Source organism: Psittacula echo (assembly GCF_963264785.1).
Source record: "Psittacula echo genome assembly, chromosome: 1".
In the NCBI taxonomy this organism is placed as follows: domain Eukaryota; kingdom Metazoa; phylum Chordata; class Aves; order Psittaciformes; family Psittacidae; genus Psittacula; species Psittacula echo.
This window is the reverse complement of record NC_137735.1, coordinates 16612132-16635708: the sequence shown is the minus strand read 5'-3', so window position 1 is coordinate 16635708 and position 23577 is coordinate 16612132. Positions and strand designations below refer to the sequence as shown.

At 39.7% G+C, this 23577-nt stretch overlaps 1 protein-coding gene across 3 annotated transcripts in view; it reads left to right on the top strand.

The window, feature by feature from the left end:
- LDB2 (LIM domain binding 2) overlaps positions 1 to 23577 on the top strand; it is a gene marked incomplete at both ends in the record, with an annotated part of 220375 nt that overhangs the window by 52952 nt on the left and 143846 nt on the right. The gene's annotated exons all lie outside the window — the stretch shown is intronic.

Sequence of the window (23577 nt, the reverse complement as noted above, 5' to 3'; positions counted from 1 at the left end):
GGCCTGTGCTGGAGGCAGGTTGGAAGAGGAAGGACTTGCTTTTAATCATGTCTCAGCATGCATTTTGACTGAGGTCCTACCAGGAGTCATAAAGAAACTTGGCAGGTGAAATGCAGTGGTCCTTTGGAAAGATGTTTCCTCATGTTTGAACAGCTCTGATGGTCAGTGTTGAGGAGGGACAACTGCCAATCACTCTTAAACTCTTCCCAGCCCTTTTTGGGAGAAATTGATGTCATGATTCATCTTCACATGAGGCAGTGCTCATGTTACCCTGCTGTTTTATACCTCGGCACAGGAGGAGGTTCTTTGTTTTCTTTCCCCTTGCGCTCGCTCCTTGCAGTCCCATGCAGGGCTAAATACAGTCTGGCCCATGGCAGAGATTTGGAATCCATTTGCTTGCTCTTCTACAGCTTTCAAGGCTTGCCAGCAATACTGTGGGAAGCCTGGAAAAAATTAAAGCGTTATTCTATCCTGAAACTTCTCTCTGCAAAAATGCTATTCTAGGCTCCCATGTTTATTGTTTCTCCATGATTCTCTGTATGAAATTTGATCTGTTTAAATAAGGGGAGCAAAAACGAACAAAAAAAGAAATTAAATCCCTGATTACCTGCCCAATAGACTCCTCTGTGAGCAGCCAACCTGAATTCTCCCTCCTGAATCTGAGAATCAGAATTGCCACTGGTGAAGGGAGTCAAACCCAGCTGAGAATGGCTCTGCTGTGTTTCAGCTTAAAAAATTCGTTTCAGCTTAAAAAATTCTTTTCAGCTAAAAATCATGAAGCTACTGAACAGCAAATTCAGGGGGGTTGGATCTTGATGATCTTAAGGTTCTTTCCAACCCTAACTATTCTATGATTCTATGAAATTCACAGTGCAAAGCTACTTTTAAAAGTTAGTATATTGACTGGTTCATAGGAAAGACTGAGGACTGTAAACTATGGGGTGGCAGATGGGGTTTCTTCTGAGCAGTGTTTTGTCACCTGTATTCCAGCATCATTTATTCAGTCTGCAGAGCAACTTCTCATGTTTCAAATGCAAATCATAGACCAGATCTCCACTGAGCCCTCTTACAACAGCCCAGATCTCCCCTGTATTAGTTCACTTGGAGTGAGCCCCTGGAGATTTGAATATTTTATCTCTACAAAATTCAGTGAAGTTTGTCACAGAGCTTCCTGTAGAAGCTTTTACTGGGAGGAAAAGCTTTACTTTTAGGTTAGTGGCAGAGAAGTTGTGCTCTGCTGAAAGGGTCTCTGTGCTGTAAATACAGGGAGATACATCACAGGTCCTGATGAGGAAGATCTGCAAGAACTATGGGTTAAAACCAACAGATTAATTAATGGTCAGATCTTGTAAACTGATGAGTAGCCTTTCTTATCTTTGCAAATTGTTTCTGTTTACGTACAGAAAGCAAACAAGTGAGCTCAACTGAGTCTTGATCTGTGAAAAATAAAGCTCTTCCGGCCTGCAGGGCCATAAAGAAGACTCTTGACCGACTTTCCAGAGAACTAAGAGCTTGGCTTTGTTATCAGTTAGCTTGGAAGGATATTTATCTCCTTAAATATGATTTAAAGAAGATGAAGCTTAATTGACCCCTACTTAACTAGGCATAGAAAAGCCAGGAAACTCAGAAGTCACATATGCGAATCTATCTTTTATTCTTTTGGTTATTTCTATAGACTATCTCTTGATAGTCACGTATGACAGGAAAAAGAGGGACTTTGTCCACAGCCTTTCAGCTGGCATCCCCTTGGGCCTGGCCTCACATCCTGGCCTTAGAGGAACCGCTGAGTCCAAGTGCCTTGAGTGGTATGTGCCCTCCTCCTTAGGGCCAGTGCTGAGCCATGCCGGCTGAAGGGCACCAAAGCCTGGAAGCTGGTGCCTCATACTCATCGCCAGGAAGGTGAAGCTGAGCTTCGTTGCACTCTGTGGGGTAAATTACTGCCTCAAGCCTCAGTCTTAACTGTGAATCCCATCACTTCTCTGCATTTAAAACTGTCTCTTGCGGTTAGAAAGGCACATTTTAAACAGCTGTTTTCCCATTTTTGAAAATCAATCATAATGTAGCCATTAAAAAAATTTGTGGATACTTGTAAACAAAGACAATTGCAGGGCATTATTTGTTGCAGTCATTGCCAGCGCTGATGTTCTCATTACTTCTAGTTTTAAAAGTCCTTTTGGCCCATCACAAAAAGGACCTTTTTAATTTGATGACATCTTGCAAAATAAAGTAATGCACTCTTAAAATAATGTGCAGTGAAAAGATTGCCAAAATCTATCACAGAAGGCTATGCTTTTATTATATCAGAAGCATCAGTGATCACATGTTTTATACTACGTTTTGTGCTCTTTGCTGGTGTTACAGATCAGGTTTTACTAAGATTGCCTAATGCTCTCCACCATAACTCCCTGTTTGCAGTTGCTGATAACTTTGCCAGACTTTAACCATTTGGTGAAGGTTTCCAAGCTGGTTTTCTTCTGAGTTGAATCTGTTTTGGAAAATTTTAGCAAAAAATGTTTAAAACATTTCCAGGCTTTAGGCAGGGGAAAATATATTTGTTTTGACCACACTGAGAAGTCCTGGCAAAACTTGTGCTGAATAGCTGTAGCTTCCCCTCCCTCTATCCCCCATCCTATTGTTTTGGAGTAAGGATCTGAAATTTGGCAGGAGGGTGATCTTTGTCTTATAAATTTTTTATGAAAGGCATCATATTGGGTGAAGTTATAAATCTTTGAGAAAGTTTAATGAGGCCAGGTGGGAGAGCAGTATTAGCTGAGAAAAGAAATAGTGCTCTCCCTGGTTAGTGCCATTGGGAAGTAATGGCAGAAAGCAAGGGAGAAAGGGATGTGAACAGGGAAACAGTTAATAGGGGATGAGACTGATATGAAACTGGAACCCAAAGACAGTTACAAGATTTGGTATTTCCTACACGGTATTTCCTACACAAAGATCAGGCCTTGAAATCAGCATTTGCAGAAGAAAAGGTTTGTGAGAAAGAGGAGTCAGATGTCCACTATCCTGCCACCAGCAGCAGATGGTTTAGGAAAGTAAAAGTGGGTAAACTGGGAAAGGACCAAACACATTTTACTGATGCATCAGCTCATCTCAAATGGGAGGTTGTGCCTTGGAGCCTGCATTCAGGAATTACCAATGCATTCTGCCTCCACTAACACACCTAATAGGTTTTGAAATTTGTTTATGCTTGTGTCTTCTCTGCAGCCTGGCAGCAACAAGTTCTGCAGCTTATGCATTGTGTGAAAAATTACTTCCTCTTACTGGGTTGAAAACTGAGCTAATTTTATTAGGTGTCCCCTGATTTCTTTTTTTGTAATTTATTTACTACAATGGTGGTTATTAGACTGAATAATCATTCCCTAATCACAGACAAGGAAGTCCAGAACTTTTATGACTTGCAAACCTCTGTTGTACCCATCCTCAGTTACCTCTTTTCTGAGCTGAGAGCGTGAAGTTGGCCTTTTTTATCACTACATATCATTAAACCAACATTTCCATGGAATTATCCATAATGGTTCTGAGATTTTTGTGCTGAGTGATAATAGCTAGGGTCCATTGTGGTTTAGATCTAATTAGGATTGTTTTCCCTTATATGCATTACTTTGCATTCCTCAACACCCTCTGCTGTTTTATTGTTGTTTAGTATTTTAAGCCTCCCACATCTCTTTGCATTCAGATCAGCTAGCCAGAATGACTCTCTGTGCCTGGTAAACTTTTTCATGTTGTTATCCATCTTCTTTCAAAGTCCTACAAGACTAGACATAACATCTCAGGTCCCTGGGAGATGGGGTGGTAGCTTTCTTGTTTTGTGAAAATTCACCAGTTATTTCTACCCTTTGTTTGCTATCTTTTAATGATTTATTAAGCAAGTCTTTGGGTTTCCTTTAATAAAACTTAGAATAAGAGGAAAACCATCTGACTTCCATAAAAAATTTCAATGCTGCCTCTTGGAGATGTAGGAATTCAATTTGCCTATGAAACGGTAACGAACATCTTTTAGCTTATAATAAATTGTCTAATGAAACTGATCACACAGTATCTGATCACACAGCATGGCCCTGTAATGGGAACGAGTCAGGATAACACAAGGGATTAGACTGTTGTCTGGAGAATATTTGTTCCAGAACTTGGCAATTGTACTGTGAGTAAAACAGGAGGAAAAATGTCCCCCAGTTAAGTGGTTAAATATTAAGCTGAACAAGTGGTTGCATTTGCACAATTTACTTCAAGGTATTCACATGTGCAAGTAAGGCACAGATTCCCATAGGGACCAGGGCCATTGCCTATTTACAACAGGCTGCAATATTTTTACAAGAGATTGGAGAAGTGAATGTTATGGCATTCTCTAAGAAGAAATTCTGGATGAAAGAAGGCACAGATATGTGGACAGATAGATTTATGCACATAAGATCCTTCTTCTAAGTGTAATTCAGAATTGCATTATTAGCATAATTACTAGGAAATATCTGTCTCCAGGCAGCAGAAGAACCACTGTCCACTATGGTACAGAACAATTGCTCGCAAATGATTAAGCTTGAATGTTGACAAAATAATATCTAAAGACAACTCTGGTGTTTATAAATCAACAACAGCTGTTCCTGTTTGTGCAATACTCTGTAAAAATAAAAGAGTAAAATAGAACCTGATATGACAGCTCATAGACCAAGATTCAGCTTTCTGCAAAAACAAACCAGGCCATTAAAGAATGTGGGGTTTATTTCAGATATTCTAACAGAGTCAACTGGTCTCATGATTATAAATGTAACCATGTTTCTCTAACACCTTTAGGCCTATGGCAGGTCCTTGGCAAAAAGATTCCTAAAGCTAAGCTGTCAAAGAAGTTTTCTTGTTCTCTCCCTGCAAGGAACAAAGAGGAAGACCTTCTCCTAGGCAGCACCTGCCAAACATTTCTGAGCCATGTCAGGCTCAGAGTTGCTCTAAGTGGCAAATTCTGTCACACGGATGCTGTCACAGAAAGTGCAGGAATTCTCTGAAGCCAGTAGGGTTTGCTTTAGTATAATTGCCCTCAGAACAGAACCTGAGATCTCTCTTATGAGCTGGGTGTGTAGTACTGTTGGAGTAATACTCCTTGCATAATGACAAGCTCTTGGGTTGCCTACTTTGTTGATTATTTCTTATGTGCACAGTGGCCTAGCTGACACAGTCACCTAAAACCAGTTAAGTGGGAGAAAAAAAAAATATATGTAGTCATCATGCTACTAGATGCCTGATCCCCAGAATGGAATAAAATCACAGGCTGATGCCATGTAAAGTGTGAAAGCCAGGCTCCTCGGAGCAGCATTTTCAACAAGCCGTCACTCAGCTCAACACTAAACTCACAATGGAGTGATCTTCAGGTTAGTTTTTGTTTTGTTGTGAAAGCTCAGCTCCTTTCCAGAGCTGAGATTCACCCAGACGCAGCTGCCCACCAAAGTCCCTTAGGATAGGAACCTAAAATTTTCTTATCAAAAAACAGGTTAGAAAATGAGCACTGTTTTTCCTCTTAATTGTGTTTGGAAAAAATAATAGGGGCTGCATCTTCACCTCTGCTACTGCTTTAGTTGTACTTCGATTACCAGTTTTGAAGTAAATTACATATATGTCTCTGCTTACTCCATGTTGGGTCATGTAGCAAAGCAGTCTTGGCACATGTGTGCTGAACTTTAAGGTGTCTGACTGGTTCTTGGCATTCAGCCCCTGAGATTAATCTCAAACTCATTGAAATTAAACCCTTCTTTCCTTCTGCCTCACCCCCCCAATCTGTATATTGTGGACATTGGATCCTCAGCACCAGCTGTTGTGCTCTTATTGCAGCTTGCTAATGCAGATGTGACTAGAGACCTGCTATGTTTAAAGCTGTTGGTTAGTATTTAGATATATAAGATCTGATCTGTATCTCCCAGAGGTGCTTGGCTCCCATAGCTCAAGAGTAAAGTTCCTTCCTGCTTAGTCCGTTCTTGACCCTGAAAATTTGTGTTCCCTTCTAAAAACAGTGACAGAGGGTTGCTAGAAAGGGATAAATAGTGCTTCTTTTGGGCTCTTCTGGAAATTAGAGCTTTCCCTGGATGCTAGAGAAGGCAGTTTTGAATCTCTGCAAGCTGCAGAGACACTTGAATTTCGGTCTTCTTGGTAAATACTTTATTGGTGATGTTGTCATGTAGGAATTTTCTGCTCTTTAACCATACTGGCCCAGCCCTTCAGTGGCTTAGCTGCTACCTGGGACTTGCCAAACCACGTTTCAGCTCTTTGGGGATGAGAGGTCTTGGGCAGGACTGACCTAAAATCCAGATGACTTAGGATCTCCTTGTGTGGACATGATAGTGGTTTCAGAGAGGAAGAGATTGCATTATGGAGGCCCTTCTACTAAATATATGGTGGAGGTAGAATTCAACTGACCTATTCTGTTTTAGGTGATAAAATCATTCTTGGGTACTGGCTTCCTATTCTTTCTAGAGGCTATTCATATTCTTATAGATGGATATATATGAGGTTTTCCTTCACAAAATGTTCAAAAGCAGATTGTAAATTTTTTGACCACTTTTGGGAATTGTTTGGATAAGTGTTATTGTTGATGAACTGTTTGCAACAAATTTCCTATCTCTGTTGAGATTTGCTACTCTTGCTTTATGGTTGACCACCTTTACTCATAATTTCCTAATATTTTTTTAAAGCAAACAGAAATCCCAACATGTGGCAGACTAACTAGTAGCAGTAGTAGGTTGTCATGCTGGTTTCTCTATTCTCTAATTCTGCAACATATTTTTTGTAAGCTACCTCTCTCTCTGCTGGAAATAAATTTAATTTAATCACAAAATGATTTTTCTTTTGATGATTGCATTCATATTGGCAACCTGCCCCTAAATCCATTGTTCACAAACATTTGTTTGAATTAAACTTTGGTTGCAGAACTCTACATAAACAAATCAAATTGAGATCAGATTTGTAATCTGAAAAATAGCCTACAAAAAGATTTTTACATTATTCAGTGACTTCTGTTGACTGTTACACTATTAACAACTGCCTGGAGATTATTCGGCAGTGCAGTGGTAGGATAAGACATTAAACTGAATACTTGAGAAGTGGGATGTACTTTTTCTGGCTGAATTTTATGGGCCTTGTCTTGATGGTTTTTTTTCACAGAATATTTACTGTTCAAAATCCACTTGTCGTGGTTTAAGCCCAGCCAGCAACCCAGAACCACACAGCCGCTCTTTCACTCCCCCCAATCCTGGAGGGATGGGGAGGAGAATCTAAAGAATATAACTCCCACGAGCTGAGATAAGAACAGTCCAGTAACTAAGGTATAACACAAACCACTGCTGCTACCACCAATAAGAATAATGATAAGGGAAATAACAAGGGAAGAGAATGCAACCGCTCACCACCCGCTGACCGATACCCAGTCCGACTGAGCAGTGAAGTAGCCCTTCTGGGTAACTGCCCCCAGTTTATATACTGGGCATGATGTGCTGTGGAATACCTCTTTGGTGAGTTTGGGTCAGGTGTCCTGTCTTTGCTTCCTCCTGGCTTCCCCTCCTCCCTGGCAGAGCGTGAGACTCACAAAGTCCTTGGTCAGAGTAAACATGACTGAGCAGCAACTAAAAACATCGGTGTTATCAGCACTGTTCCCAGGCTGAAAGTCAAAACCACAGCACTGCACCAGCTGCTAAGAAGGAGAAAAATGACTGCTACTGCTGAACTCAGGACACCACTTTTATTTCTAAATAGTATACAAAAGAGCAGTGTAATTTTTTGAGGGTGGGGTTCAAATGATGTTTGACAGTGATTTAAAGGTAATCAAAAGGGCTGGGGAAAATTATATATGCAGACCTGTTAACAGAGACTTGGCCCTAGCATGGAACAGAAATGCTCACCTGGGAAGGGAGTTGTTACATCTTGCTCTGCATCCAAATACTGTGAATGGTGCTTACCAGAAGCTCACCACCTTCAGGATGTCTATCATAAAAACCCAGTTCCCATTTTTCTTATAAGCCGCCTTTAAGTATTGAAAGGCCACAATAAGTTCTCCCTGGAGCTTTCTCTTCTCCAAACTGAAGCAGCACAATTCTCTCAACCTGTCCTCATAGGAGAGATGCTCCAGCCCTCTCTCTCATGATCCTTGTGGCCTTCATCTGGACCCTTTCCACAGGTTCATATCATTCCTGTACTGACGACTCCAGAGCTGAACACAGCACTCCAAGTGGGGTCTCACTAGAGCAGAGTAGAGGGGCAGTATTATCTCCTTCGACCTGCTGGTCACGCTTTTTTTGATGCAGCCCAGGATACGTTTGGCTTTCTGGGCCTTGAATGCACATTCCTGGGTCATGTCCAGCTTCTTATGCACAAGTACCCCCAAATCCTTCTTCAAAGGGCTGCTCCCAATCCCTTCATCTTCCATCCTGTATTGAAAATGAGGGTTGCCCTGATCCAGGTGTAAGACCTTGAGCTTGGCTTTGTTGAACCTCATGAGGTTCACATGGGCCCATTTCTTGACCTTGTCCAGGACCCTCTGGATGGCATCATTCCCCTAAGGTGTGTCAACCACACCACACAGGTTGGTCTCATCTGCAAACTTGCTGAAGGTGCACTCAATCCCACTGTCTATTTCACTGATGACGATATTAAACACTACTGGACCCCTGAGGGACACTACTCGTCACTGAAGAGATATGTAGATGGCCTTTCTATTTACCAAGTTTTGTGTGACATCTGGAAAGTAAAGACATAAAACTGAAATCATAACTCTCCTGTTTGGAGATTTTCTAGGACATGACATTTTAGTGGCAGAATCCACCAATAGAATATATTATTTTGGAACTCTATTTTTATCTTATTTATTTATGACTTGGCAGTCTTCTAGTCAAGAGGGGATAACCCTGGCCCTAGTGATAAGTTTTAACAACTGCATGTTTATGCACCGGTAGGTATCAGGAGGTCAGTCATAAAAACCTGTCAGTTTGTATTACTTCTCCGTTGATTTTCTATCAAAGCACGAAGGAAGGAGAGCTGCCATCTTTATTTTCATGCCAGTGGGTAGTATGTCACAGATTAGATAAAATAAGCTGATTTTTTCTTATATTGGTGCAAAATGCTGTTCCTTTGAGAACGGAGGAGAAAAAAAAGATTAAATTTCCATGTATTTGTTCTGTCACTGCAGCAGAGATGCTGCTTTAGCAGGTGGAGGCAGTGGAAATAATGTATAAGACATGCATCTTCTGGGCCTTTTAAAGAATGCATTGGCAGTGTTCTCAAATGCTTACAATATCTAGTGTTGAATTCTGATCAGGTCTCCCCAAAGCAGATCTGTTTGGATATTAATGAACCATTAATTTTTAAGTCATATGCAACAGGGAATACTGAAGCTTGCATCGTCTTTAATATGTTCAGGTCACTTTCTTTTGATATCACCACTCAAATCAAAGAAGCTGAATGAGAAAAGATAATATCAAAGATGATTACAGTTTCTTCTGTTCCAAATGAGAAATTTGCACTCTGTTTAACACCCTGCCTCCGAGTGAGCTTCCTATTACCTGATATGGATGGCCATGAGGGTGAACATATGTAATTAAAATAGGCAAGCCACTCGGTGCTTCTACCCAAAGCAGAGCCAGGCTCTGAAGGATCATGCAATTGGCTTAAATGTTGTAGTATTGAAGAAGAAAAAGAATTTGGCATTGCCTTTATTCCCTTGCTCATATTTAAATACATTCTGTCATATTCCAGCTTCTCTCTGCAACCATGACTACCGTCAGGATAGGCTCCTGTTCTTAAAAAAAGGAACACACTTTAAAATCTGTCTAGAGGACCTAGAAGCTTTCATTTCAAGTTAATTTTTAGGTAGGACAAGCTACAGAGTGCACATTCTGCAGCAGAACAGAGGAAGTGGATATTCTAAGCTTGTAACAAGAAAGTAGATACTAAAGACTGACAATTTCAAATGTTAAGATAATTTTTCAAATGTTAAGTTCACTCCCAGCACTACACCATGCAGAAGAGACACTCCTGCATCTCCTCTGGGGTAGACCTTGGAGATCAGGAAGATATCCAGAAATATTTTGGTCATTATCTGGATAGGAAGTAATTATGATTTTATTTATATTGAAACATAATGTATAGTAGTTTCCTCAGAGATATTTATGGTAGCAGCAGTTAATGTGAATAAATTGTGTACCTGCTTCTCATTATTTCACAACTGAGTAAATTATTTTGGGAGTTTTGTCTCTCAAAATCCAATAAATGGCCTTGGAAGCATGAAAGTACTTGGCTAAATCTAAGAAGTACACCTGGCAGGTGGAAATTTTCTAGGAATGATGAAGGAGTGTAGTCTTTCAAATAGGAAACATCTATTCTTAGGGCTGTGGTTACATCATACAGTACCAACTTTTCACCTTTCATTGCTTTGGAGATATTTATTATGCCTGACTGCTGTGTCTGTTATTATAGGAACATAGTAAGAACATCATCTGTCCTTTTATGTTTGCAAGGCACTGCTGCTGATAATCTGATAGGTTAGATATCTCCCTACAGCATTCTTTGTTGTGAGACTCATCCTATACAATGGTAGAGGACACTTACATTTTCACGTCCCATCCTGACTGCTGAGTGAAGTTGGTATACATCAATTGACAACCCATAGGATTGTGTGTCTGCAGCACACTGTATAATACAGTTGAAAATATTCAGTATCTCTCTAGTTTCTAGGCCATTTCCCCTGGACAGTTTGGTATTACCTCTGCTGCTGCTGCTAATGATTGCTTGGAATATTGGCACAGGAATGAGGAGGATACTGATGACATAATCCTGCTTGTGGTCCCTTCAGATCAAGGTGCATGAGTATTTTCAGGGAGAGAGGGGAAAGCTGCTTTGATTCTGTACTTGTTCTGCAAGTCTGCTGAGGCTTTAGGACATGAAAACCTGTGATTGTCAGCTGTACTGAAGAGCATTGAATCAAGACAGAAGGACGTCAGCCCAGATCTGACCCCTGCCAGATGCTGAGACTTACTGAACTAGAACATTCACAGGAGTCTGAATAAGGAGCTGCTTGCCTAATACAAAGCATATTTGATCTTCAATACACTCCTCTGTCCTTGCTGATACGCTGTGGGGTACGTGGTGGGCTCTGTGCTGACCTGGCAGTTTCTGATGGGCCTCTTTCAGACCTCACATGTTGTGGAGGTTATAAAAAGTTCACATTCAGTCTAGAGTGCCTGAGACCAACATATATATGATTTTAAGAGGCAGATGACATGAGTCAGGAGACCCTACTACAGAAGCCAAGGATATCAACAAAAAGTGAGTGTATGCACATCTGTATCAGTGCATTTGCCTGTAGAAAAAACTCTTCCAAATCAGGAAGATAGAGGGAGAAAAAAGAACAGAAGTCATTTGTTCTAGAGCAGAGAGGTGATTCTTCAGTGTGGCATACAGAGATCAGGTGTGAAAGTCAAGCTGATTGTGAAGGGACTCATTTGGAGCAGAATCCTAAGATGTCTGAACAATCAGCATCTGAAATCAGCACCCTCAGAAGAAGAACTGTGATATTTTTATAGTCTTTATTTGAGGACCTAGACAGTGATCCAGCTATGATTAATTTTGTAGGTTCCAATTAAACGTAGCATGATAACATCTATCAGTGGTCATCACTGCATTGGCAGAAAACAAGCTGCTTGGTGTGGATCTCTATATTCTGGGCTGAGCTTGGCGTAAGCTTCCCCTAGCCTAAGAAGACATTAGCACTGCGTCTTTTCTGTTTCACTCTCAGAGGAGAGCTCCTCTGGCAGCTACACAATCATGGAAATAGGACCATGTAGTTATTTGGCTTTGTCAAAGCTACTAGTGCCTTCTTGGGCTCTCTAGTAGTCTGAACACAAGTCTTCCAGAAGAGCTCTGTAACAGTAGATGCTCTGGGTTTACAGCACTCATGAGGAGCGCATAGTGCTTAAAACAAAAATAGGGTTCTGAACACGATTATTACTTATTTTAGTTAGAAATGCACAGCTGTAGCAAAACAAATAAACAACCCACCCACGCCCCACACGGTTTGCTTTTGTTAAGATGTGAAGATTTAGATCTTTGAAAATAGGTCTAAGCTGCCCAAGAAGTGCTTTCCTATACATGGCTTCTTGTAGTTATTTCACTCTCCTCTGCAGCAATTCTACACATGAATCACCATGTTATGCGAAAATGTTTTCTTTCTTAAAATAGTTCTCTGTGTGTTTGAGATTTCTCCTGGACTTCATATTCTTTATGGTTTTAAAAGGCTGTATCAACACTAGTATTTTTGTTCAGGCTAGAGGTATGCACCATGACTCTAGATGCTGCTCCTTAAAAAGCTGCGGAGGAAGGAAACGGCTTTTCCTAAGGCTTTTCTTGCTCTCTGTCAGAAGATACTTTCACCTGCAAGGTAACAGGGGTAAAAATCTACCTCAACCGTCCTGGGTGTCATTCACTCGACTCTCAGACTAATGCAGAAGATAAAAATTGGAAAGACCATTAGTCAGTTTTCACAATGGAGTTTGTGAGCTGGCATGAGCACACCAAGAAATCCAGAGTTTCCAAGCAAATTCACAAGCTTTCCATAAGCAAGTTTTCCAAATTGTCACATATGGTCCTTTTTTATACTGCTTTATGTCCTACAATTTTATAAAAAGAAATTTTGAAATAATTAGAAAATAGGGAAGGACAAATACCATCTATGGAAAACTTAAGAAATCTGAAGTGAATCAGTTTTACTGCTGATCTAACAGGTCCATGGAGTCTGAAGTGATGAAAAGATGTTTAAAATTTCATTAGATGTTTATGGACCCAGAGGTGAGGCCCCAGTGGATTATCATAGACAGCATAAAGATTTAAAAAAAAGAGAAAGGGTTAAACATTGACCTGCTATGATCTTTCAACTAGATCATACCAGGTCTCAGCTACAAGGATGACCTTAGTGGGTGATTTCCCTGACACATGTAGCTCTCTCTTGGCCTTGCTTACTTTGTTTAAATTTAGATTTATACATTTTTCATGTTTAAGCGGTAGGGTAGCTGCTAAGTAGACATTTTTAGTAAATAATTGCTCATGTTGCTACTAGTTGACTGACAGCAAAAGAAATCCTACAAGGATTTTTATACATTTGGTGGTAGTGATACAGCTAAGTGGCCACTTGGTAGGTGAGAGCTTTGTTTGTCTAGGGTTTTAGCATAATCATTAAATCACAGCTTTCTCTAATTGCTTCAGCTGCAGCCAAACTCAGCTGGATGGGATTCTGTAGCAAATGGAATTCTGTCGCATTCAATATCAGTGTTTGCTTTATTAAATAGCATTTCTCTGGGGACCCACGTAGACTTTTGGAGTTTTTAATTTGTTACAGTATGTAATAGCTGGCTTCTGTGACGGAATTGTTCACCAAACTGCATTTTTATTATTACTACTGATGCCTTTTTACTTTAAATGAGGTTGACAAGATAACGTACGCCATTTAGAAGAAAGCTGTACTTACTTTGCTCAGTGCAGACTGAGTTTTGAAAGGGAGTGCTTCTTGGCATGCATAAATTCTCCCATTTCTTTTGAAGTGAAAATTTAAAGTTAATAATTAAACCAAACACACTAAATCACTCTGTTGTCACAACCTCTGGATTTCCCAGTGTGTGCTTCATTCTCTTTATGTTTATTCTTGTGACTTTCAGGACAGTAGCTAAATATCCTTTGGTTTAGCAATCTCAACACCCTTGTCAGTGATCTGCTACACTATTATGCAATATTATAACAGTTTTGGTTCTAAGTAGTTTTTTGTCATTGTAAACAGGTGATTCAGATTTATCCATCTGAATCAGAGTTTTATTTGTAAATGCAAATGTCAGCATAAAAAGTTTACTACCTTGTGGTTCTCACCACCAAAACTTGCAAACCATGGTGTGTGCTGAGAACCTGTGCCTTAAGCACAATCTATCCTGCTTTATCGAAGCAACTTGGACTTCTGATTGTTGTTCCTTCATTAATCAGACTTGGCTGTCACATGCCCATTAGTGAATGTTACATGCTTGAGAGGGATAGTGCTACAGGATGGAAACAGCAGTGACTGAGTGGTCTGATGGTAACAGAATGAGAAATAGCAATATTTGATGTGTTGTCTTGACTTAGGATTTCCTTGTATTTCAGATTTCTGAGGATGTAGGAAGATACATATGAACAATTCTGCCTCTAGTTTAATTGCCTTTTGTACAGGAATTTTGTATCCAAATACGAGGCGAGATAAAACACAGGATCTGAGGGCCTTTATTGGCAACTGTGGCTAGCCAGGGAGTGAAGGTAGGAAGCCAAGCAGATAATCACATCTTCTTCATTTAAAACATTTCATACTGGCAGAAATCTTTAACCAGGGCTCCAAATTCTGTCTGCCACTAGGAGCTTTTTATTTGAAACAGCAGGAATCTGGCAGCTTGGAGATCTTTGGGCATTGCAAGCAAAAAACTTGAGCATCATTTATAGGTTTTCCTGCCAAGACTGTAAAAATCTAGACAAAGTAGATATGGTTGTTTCACCCAGCTTTTCACTTATGTTTGTCTTTCACGATGTAAGCTCCCAAAACCTCAACCAGTTTTCTTCCTGAAAGTTAAATTCCTGGTAGGTACATGGAAAAGGATTTATCTTACCCACCTTTATCCCTGTAAAAGTTACATGGCTAGACTGAACTATTCTCTAGGCTCCCTCTACAGTCAGTGAAGAGACAGATATCTCCAGGAGGCTTTTCATCTCGTATGAATTTAGACAACTGTCTTGGGGTGAGATGAATCCCAGCCCTGTTGTCACCCTCCAGCTTTGATTCAGCTAATCCAACAAGTTCCATTTCCATGCTGGGATTTGGAGCCTTGCACAGCATATTCCAGCATCTGTTTTCTACTTAATTTAATGGAAAATGAATGCATAAGTCTTTTAATTAGCTTCGAAAATCTCAGCCTTAATGTTAGATTAAGTTTAAATGCACATATGTTTGTATATCAAAAATTAGAAGCAATAAATACAGCTGTATTATTTTCAAAAACCAGAGCTTTATTTGACAACTTCAGCTGATTAGTGGCTAAATGGGTGATACAGATGATATTAGTTATGCTGTAGTGTTCAAAACTGGACCAAGTACATAGAGTCTTGAAAGATGGACTTAATAACTTAATACCTCAGAGATACCTTTTCCTTTTCTCTCCCCTAAGCAGAGTTTAGATTCTGAAACACATATTTATCATAAATAGTATTTGTGGATATTGTCAGTGACATTGTCAGTTGACAAAAATGGCTGTGATTACTGATCCTAATAAGTTCAGAATGTATACAGGAATTAACTTGAAATGTACTTTTGCTAAACTAAAGTAGTAATCCTTTAAAAAGATCACAAGAGTGAGGCTTCTGAGATGAGCTGAATAAAAAAATGTGAGTAACTTTTAAGAGATAATTTTCAGGTAACTATATCTCTTTTATGAAATTATTTATTCCCATAGTGGTTGTTCATGCTTTACCATTGCTTCTCACAAGGATTTCTGTAAAGCACCATAGTATTTGCTTCTCTGCACTGCCTGGAATTATACTGCGCTGTTAAAATTTCTTCAGGTGATACCTGAACCCCCAAAATCACAGTTATATTATTAAGCACTTAAATGCAGCCAACAATATATGAAGTGCTTGTAAATATGTATTAAATATATAACATAAATATGCTTGTAAATAGTAACAAAAGGGAGTGATTTCTCAAATACTTTCCTTTAAAATATTTCTCTCCTTCTGACTTGCTACTGCTAAATTAAACTTTCGCGCATGAGATTACCTGCCCTGTACAGGAGAGGAGACATACAATACACTGGATCTTTTCCACTTCATGTATCTTCCCAAGTAATAGCAGCGCTTTGGTTAGACAGAGCTGTCCAACACTGTGATATGCTCTTACCTGGTTTGCAAAGCTTAGTAGGAAGTCATAATCTTTAATTAGCTTGACTTGCAGGCTAAAAAAATGCATATTTGTACCCCATTCCAGCAAAGCATTTCAGCATATCCTTATTTTTAAAAGTCTTCTGCTGAGTCTTAGCAGGAGTTTTCTCAAAGTCCTGTAGGGTAGAGAGTGTGTGTCATATAGAACTATATCTCCTCCACTATATGTCTTTTCAACCAGTATAATCTTCATGTATGATAAAATCAACTCTTCACTGCTGCATTACTTAGCCCTGTCACTGCCTGATATTTCTCCAAGAAGCTGGAATGTAGGGTTTGTCTTATCTGGGTTTTCCTTTCCTGCCTGGACCACTAGACTTGCACAAGAATAAGGCACAAGCGATAAAATGAGTAGGTTTTCTTTACTTAGCTGAAGAGCTGTTTCTTACTGCTCAAAATACAGTCTGTTAGATCATAATTTAGACTACAGTTGTTCAGAGGCGGGGACCTCTGAAGGCCCCAGCTTTGTGCATGTCTCTGACATGTGTAGTGCTGCCATGAGGCTTCAGTGAACAAAGAGTTTGTGAGAGTCTGGTGTGAGGTATCAAGGACTGTCTTCATTGTTTTCCCACTGTGGTATTTAAATGTTGTCAGTAATAATGTTGCTTTCACTGTAATAACTGATGAAGGCATTTGTGTTGGCTAAATTTTAAAGCCTTGGGAGTTGGTATAGTCGTGTAGATAGACCCAGAGAGACTCTTTCACTAATGTTGCTGGGGATATGACTTTTTTTTCTGTGCCCTAGTGACATATGATGTTTGATGCTCTGTATTCACTGATGGCAATACTAGTTATTGCCTTTTCACTGGGATAGATGGCATAGTAGCTTCCATTTACTCATATAGATGGAAGTAAACAAGGTAAAAAAGAAACCAGGTCAAAATGTCAGAATAAAATAAGAACATTCGTATGACTGGCGGTAGTACAATAGATAATAGATACACTTAATATTCCTTCTCTATAAACCATCCTCAAAGGCTGAGGCTGTGCAGTATTCTGTGGTAGAATAGAGAAGTGTAACCATGGTTCATTTTTGATAAACACAAATCTTAAGTCTGTCATTTGTCTGCAATGATCATGGGTGGAGTATACTGCTAAGGAAATCCATTACTGTTCCAAGCCAGCTAGGGACATCCTGATGCCTATTGAAAAGAAGACTTAAATTTAAAACAACTTTGAATATAGTTTTAACATGAACTGTGTATATACCAAGTCCAAAGAGATGCTATGGTATGCACGAGAGTGTCTATTTCTGTTAACAACTACACATAATCTAGTTGTTAATGCTCAGTCTTTTTTTTTTCACACAGCCAGAATATAGGTCTTATCCATGGAGACCAAGCGCAATCTTATCCCGTAGACTTAAAAAGCACAAAGGAGCATCTTCTGCTAGTTATTGATAATATTGCTGTGAAATATCAAGGATGATGCCATGGTGGCTGTAAGAATTGGTAGTGGAATATGTCATGAGCCCAGCTTCATTGCTCTTTTTTCCCCTTTCTTTCTCATATCCATTCTTGTGCACAAGTTCCAGGAGTGGTAATAATGAATTCAAATTAAGGAAGCAGATGAAATGGCACATTTCATAAATTAACTCTTTCTGGTCTGTACTGGTGCAGCATTAAATGGCAATCTGTGTCTGTTTACTGTAGCTGAATAGTGAAACATGTACAGAGTGAATATTTAAGGATTCATTTCTCTTTGTCCACTGGCTGCAGTAAAATTTAAAGAATGACGAATAATAGGTTTGAGACCAAGCATTCTACTTTGACTCTGTTATTAGGCTGAACCAGACAGCTCTCTGCCTTAGAGAATCTAAGAAAATCTCCATAATTTCAAGGACTCTAATTATAAAAGGATATCCAACTTGATATATGTGTAGCATCTGTGTAGATGGAAAAATTAGGTGGCTTAGATGTAACAGAACTATACTCTTTTATAGCTGTGTGTAGACTGGTCTTGCTGTTTGCCAGCCCAGTGAGCTGTTGCCACAACTACTCTAACAAAAAGTCTCTAATTTGGGTATACATGAGTGGCCAGATAACAAGGAAGAGGTCAAACATCCTTCTAAACATAAGAAAATTATTTCTCTTCCTTATATCAGTATCAGCATGTTTCAGTTAATCTGAACTGCTGCTATAATTGCTCAGTGTGGACTTGCTATTTGAGAATCTAAGTGATGATATCTCAAAGCAGTGTATCTGCAAAGCTGAGCTGGATGGCCAGGATCATTACAGCATAATGGTTTTGCTGTAGTGATGCTGATTCCCACATCCCCTGGTTCAGAGTACATCAAGGAAACAGCATGAATTAATTTGCATATTTTGCAAAGTCTCTCTCTCTCTCCCCCCCCCCCCCATTTTTATCTGAAATCAAATAATTAATGTTTGATTTTCACAGTTCCCCATTCAGTAAATTAACTGTTACAGCTTCCCACCCCCTGATGTTTTGTTGCCTGATAGTGCCATGGTTTATAGACAATAAAAATAGGATTCTTGATATATAAAGAATTTCCAGCGAACCTGTAAGAGTAGCTTTCCATTATGAGCTTTTCCCTATAATTCCATTGGACTCTTCAAGTTAATCCAGATTTATGTGAGAAGCAGAGGGACATTGTCCCCATATTGTACCCGAGCTAGTCTCTTTGAGGCGGTGTTGCTCTGGGGATCTGTTGCATGACTATATTCTGCCTTTTCAGTAAAACAGAACTTGTTGTTGTTTCTTTACTGTGCAAATGAAGATAAGTTCCAAAGTGGAATGTAAACAATAATTTAATTAATTAATTATTAAGTAAGCTGAAGAAACTGATACGTTTTGGGCATTGAGCAGTGTTTTGGCAAGAAGTTGCAAGTATATAATGGAAATAAAAACTACTTATGACCAAAGCCAAGTCTTAAAAATTTTTCTGCCAGTTTTACTACACATTGTTTGAGAGATGGCATCCAGCCACACTAGTAAGTGAAATAAAAACAAACAACACCATTAGAACTGTGAATATGTGTGAAATAACAAATGGACAGAATAGAGTTGGGCATTCCTGGCAGGGCGAGGGGAGGCAGAGATTCCAGAAGATACCACTAGCTGCAAGACTAAAGTTATGTTTAATGCTATGTAAAACATGCTTTATGTTTAAGATCAAATAAATGAGGTAAGCAAATAACAAATGCAAAAGGATTGGGAGTGGTCCTTACAAACCAGCCCTGGGCAAGGAAACTGTTCCTCTTTTTCAGGTGCTTTTGCTAGTTACAGGGTACCACATATTGCTAGCAAAGATACTGTGAATGTAAAATAGTTGTGCATCTTCTTGCATCTGTATGATAATAGACAGCCATTTGACTACATGGATTTCTCACCTACATACTGTATATGAGTATTACACTCTTTCACTCTGTTCATATGCTTTCCAAGAAAATCAGTTTAAGATTTGGTATTTCATATAGTATTTATATATTTTAAACATATATTTAAACCTCCCCTATACTACATTATGAAAACATTGTGCATTGCAGGGCCAGATCTACAGATCAGTGCTCAAATGTATAAAATTAAGATATATAAGTTCTTGTTAATGTGTTACTTCTGTGAAATTTGTATCAGGACCTTAAATATGTTGGGTAGTCTCAAGATGGGTCTAATTTAAAGCTAATGGGGAAAATATTTGTGTTTCTCTTATTCAGGCTCTTTATGGTCTGTCAGTGTGCTCTGTGTATAAACATTAATATCAGAATTTTTTAATGGAACTTACCCTGTAAATTTCATAGGTTGCAATGGTTGTGCAGTTTTTACAGGTGTATTTAATGGCAACATCTTATCTTGAACTGCATTTTAAAGGCTCAAGCATAGTTTGATTTCCTGGGAATGGGAGGAGGGGAGAAATACCATTCTGTCCTTGGGGAGACAGCAGCTTCCTTGTGCAGTATTAACTTGAAAAGAATATGAGAAGCGCGTATCTTGCCAAAAGGAGTGTGGATGTATAGAGTTCTGAAAATAGTAAGTGTCAATAGGGAAGGGTTGTAGGTGCCAGAAGAAAAATGTGAGCTCCCAAGGGCACTATCTCTTTTTATTTTTGCCTTGTCCAATGAACATTGTCCAATGTTCATGTTTAAAATTCAGTTCTTTCCTGAGAAATGATTATATATGAAAAAAGGTCCCATTTTAGAACAGATGTGTTTCCTGTGTGTATTCAGAATCACATTTACTTGTGTCCATGACTCTCTTTTTAATATACTATTTACACCTGTTATACATGTGCAACCAGAAGTGATGTGAGGCAGAAAACGAAAGTCCACTTTTCACTGAGTACAAGCCATGGAGCTGCTGCTGCAATGGGGCAGCTCTGTCTGAGGCTCTTCTGTGTCCCCTCTCCTTGGGAACACAGTAGCCATGCTCTGCGGCTCTTTCTCTACTGCAAAACAGTAGCCTAGAAATCTGTAGCAGGGGATTAAACCACTTAACCTGCAATGGCAGCAGATTGAGCCGATTATTACTTCTCCTATTGTTAGCCACCATGGACAAGTGATTGCTCTTCTTTATAGCAATCTTTTCATATGGTTGTCATCACATTCCCTGTCCGAGGAGCTTCTGATTTATACTAAACACAGCTAAGTCTTTCTGCCTTGCTTGCTATGAGTCTTTTGGGGTTGGCTTGTTTGTTTGTGTCTTTAGACTCAATGATTCCTGTTGTTCTCAGATAAATTCTTTAAGAGTGGGTGGCCCAGGCCTGGCCCCACAGTACTCCAGAGGTGGACAGACTATTCCAGTTGAAGTCTTTCCAGAGAAGTGTTTGCTGGATCAGTAGGGAATTATATCTAAGACATTTCCCATGTTTGCAAGAGCAACAGATTGCTGACATATTTGCTTTATGATCTGGACCATTTTCTACAGTATTGCTTAGCCAGTTATTCCCCATTTTGTATTTGTGCTTTTGTCACTTCACGAAACTTCATCTTCATTTCAGATCATTTCTGCAATCTATCAAAATAATTCTGAATTCCAGTTTTATCCTACAAGATATCTGCATCCTCCCTTGAGCATGGTTTCATGTACTGACTTTTTACATGAACTCCATTCATCCTCCCAGATAGTTAAATAAAAATAAAGGAATTTGGAGAAAATGCCATAATCTCAGTTGGCCTTATACTCCAGTTGCAAGATCTATTTTGGTTCAGTAATCACCATCACAGGCAAGTTGAAAAGCCTCGTTTGGCTTGCAGACTCTTAATCATGTAAGTGTGTAAGGTGTAAAGAAGAACCCAGCTTGACTCTCAGATCACACAGGGAACATGTGGGACTGTTAGAAGAGGGGGGAAAAAGAACATCATTGTACTTACAATCTGATTACATTTGCCAAAGAAATCAGAGTAAGGAAAAAATATTGAAACCCTAGGATTCCATTTACTTGGAGACCCTATTCAGAGTTGAGCCATGCTTCAAATTACAAATAATGCCAGGGGTGGAGGGAATCAGAGGGAATAATGGAAGTTATGGCAGAAGACGTTCTGCTGCTTGGGTAGCTGGCTCTAGCAGCATGGCAGCTTCGCTTCTGACCCAGCTTGCTGGCTCCCTTTGCCCTCTTCTCTCCTTTGACCCATTCCTTAAGTTTATTTTAAGACAAAATATTTTTAAAGTATTAAATTTTTTTTTTGTTATGTTTAGGCCATTATTTCAATGTTTGAACGTGTGAGTGCACTACGTGAAAGGGAGGTTGCCATGGTAATTTCTCATTATTGTTGAATAGAAAAATAATTACTCTGGCAAAATCCCCCGTAACCTGTCAGAGCAGAAGTTAAAGATGCCTGGGGGCAGCCTTGCCTTCACCATCCCCTTTTTTGCAGAAAAAAACCCAGGGCGATTTTATTATCCTCCTTCTCTTTTTTTGCAATAACTGGATTCTTTTCCAGTTTGGCTGAGGGACACCTCATTTGGTTTTGTTCACCAGCTGGCTGTGAAAATAGTTGGGCCCACCTGTGACAAGGGTGGAGCAGAGAATTAATCAGCAGAGTGTATATGAGCTTGACAGGATTTATATCATCTAGTAAGGTTTGGAGGTATTTTTTGTGGGTGGGGTTTTGCATTTTCTGTTTTTCCTTTTTCCTGACATAAAAATATGAAAAAAAGCATAAGATAAAGACGTTGGACAGTATCCAGACTGTGACAGAGTCAGGATATTTCATCTATCCAGAGAGGGAATCCACAGTAATTCCATCTCCACATTTTCCTTGCCCTCAGACTTCCTGGAAGCAAAAGTGAGTGCAAATACACGTGGCTTTGAGGTGAGGCTCTGCACTTTCCCTGCTCTTCTCTATCTTTCGCTTGTGCATTTGCATCCCAGCTGTGTGATGATCCCCTTTTGCTTCCCGTGTCATTGGATGCTGCAGGAGGAGCTCCAGTGATACTCAACTGAGTTAATGAGAGCTGCAAATGCATACGTGATATTGCTTAAATCCTTCCCTCCCTATAACAAGTATGTCAAAATGATCCAAGTTAAGTGATACAGCAGCCTCCCTTTTGGCAAATGGTAGCTTGTAATTCCTTATTGGACAATACACTCTTTTATGGGCTTAGAATGTTACCCACCAGGCTGTCCCAAGTGAAGGGTGGGTGTGCAGAGGTGTGTTGCTAGAAGCTGGTTGCTAGGCACCTCTTGAGCACCTGTGTGTATATATCCTGTACTTGCTGTTGTGGTTACATGGCTAGTTGATGCAGTGATGTTTGCACACAGAAACACTCATCAGATTTACACCAACAAAGAGGAGAGAGCAGCAGCTGTCTGTAGTAACAGATTCCTAAGATGTGGGGATGGTTTTTGACTGTGTGTGACTGAATTTTGAGCAAGTATCACAGGGCTGGACTGCACATTGTCCTGACACTGCTGAGGAGGAGTGTTGGCAAGGAAGCCAAGAAGTCTGTTAAAGGTCACTGGTAGGACCTGGAATGCTAAAACCTGTCTTTATTGTTTCTCCATTGCATGATTGACAAGAATCAAAGTTGTGAGGCAGGAGGGATATACTGCTCAGCAGTTCGGAATGAAATCCAGTAGTAATGTCTTTAGCAAAAACAGGAACAGAACAGAAAAACCAAGATAGTTATTTCTCTGTGTATATATAATGAGTATATTAGATGGATATTTTGTCTTAAATTTTTATTTTATCCCAGTTTTTTTCCCAGTGAAGGTAACAAATGTTTTCTGGCTTAATTTCATATTGCTCAGGCATATATATGAGGTGCTGGGTGCTCACTACACTGACTGAACCTGACCTTGCACCCTGTAAGGCAGCTGTCCTAAGTGGGATATAACGGCATTGAGGAGTGCAACTGGGGCATCTTCAGAGGTGTATTTCTAGCTTTGTTTCTGATCCTGTATGCTGCAGATGATCCAAATCTCAGGGCCTCAAAGCAGCAGATGAGCACCAAACATTTTAAATACAGCTGTTTAATATATCCGTAGCTTTTCAATGAAGCAGTTGATGGATTCTGTTGTCTGACTTCTGTGAAAACCTTTGTGAGCTAGATCACTTGCACAGGTGCTAGGCATCAAGGTTTGGGTGCCTGTTGTTGATCACCCAGGTCTGAAAATGCCTGGTTCAATTGTCAAAAGCCACT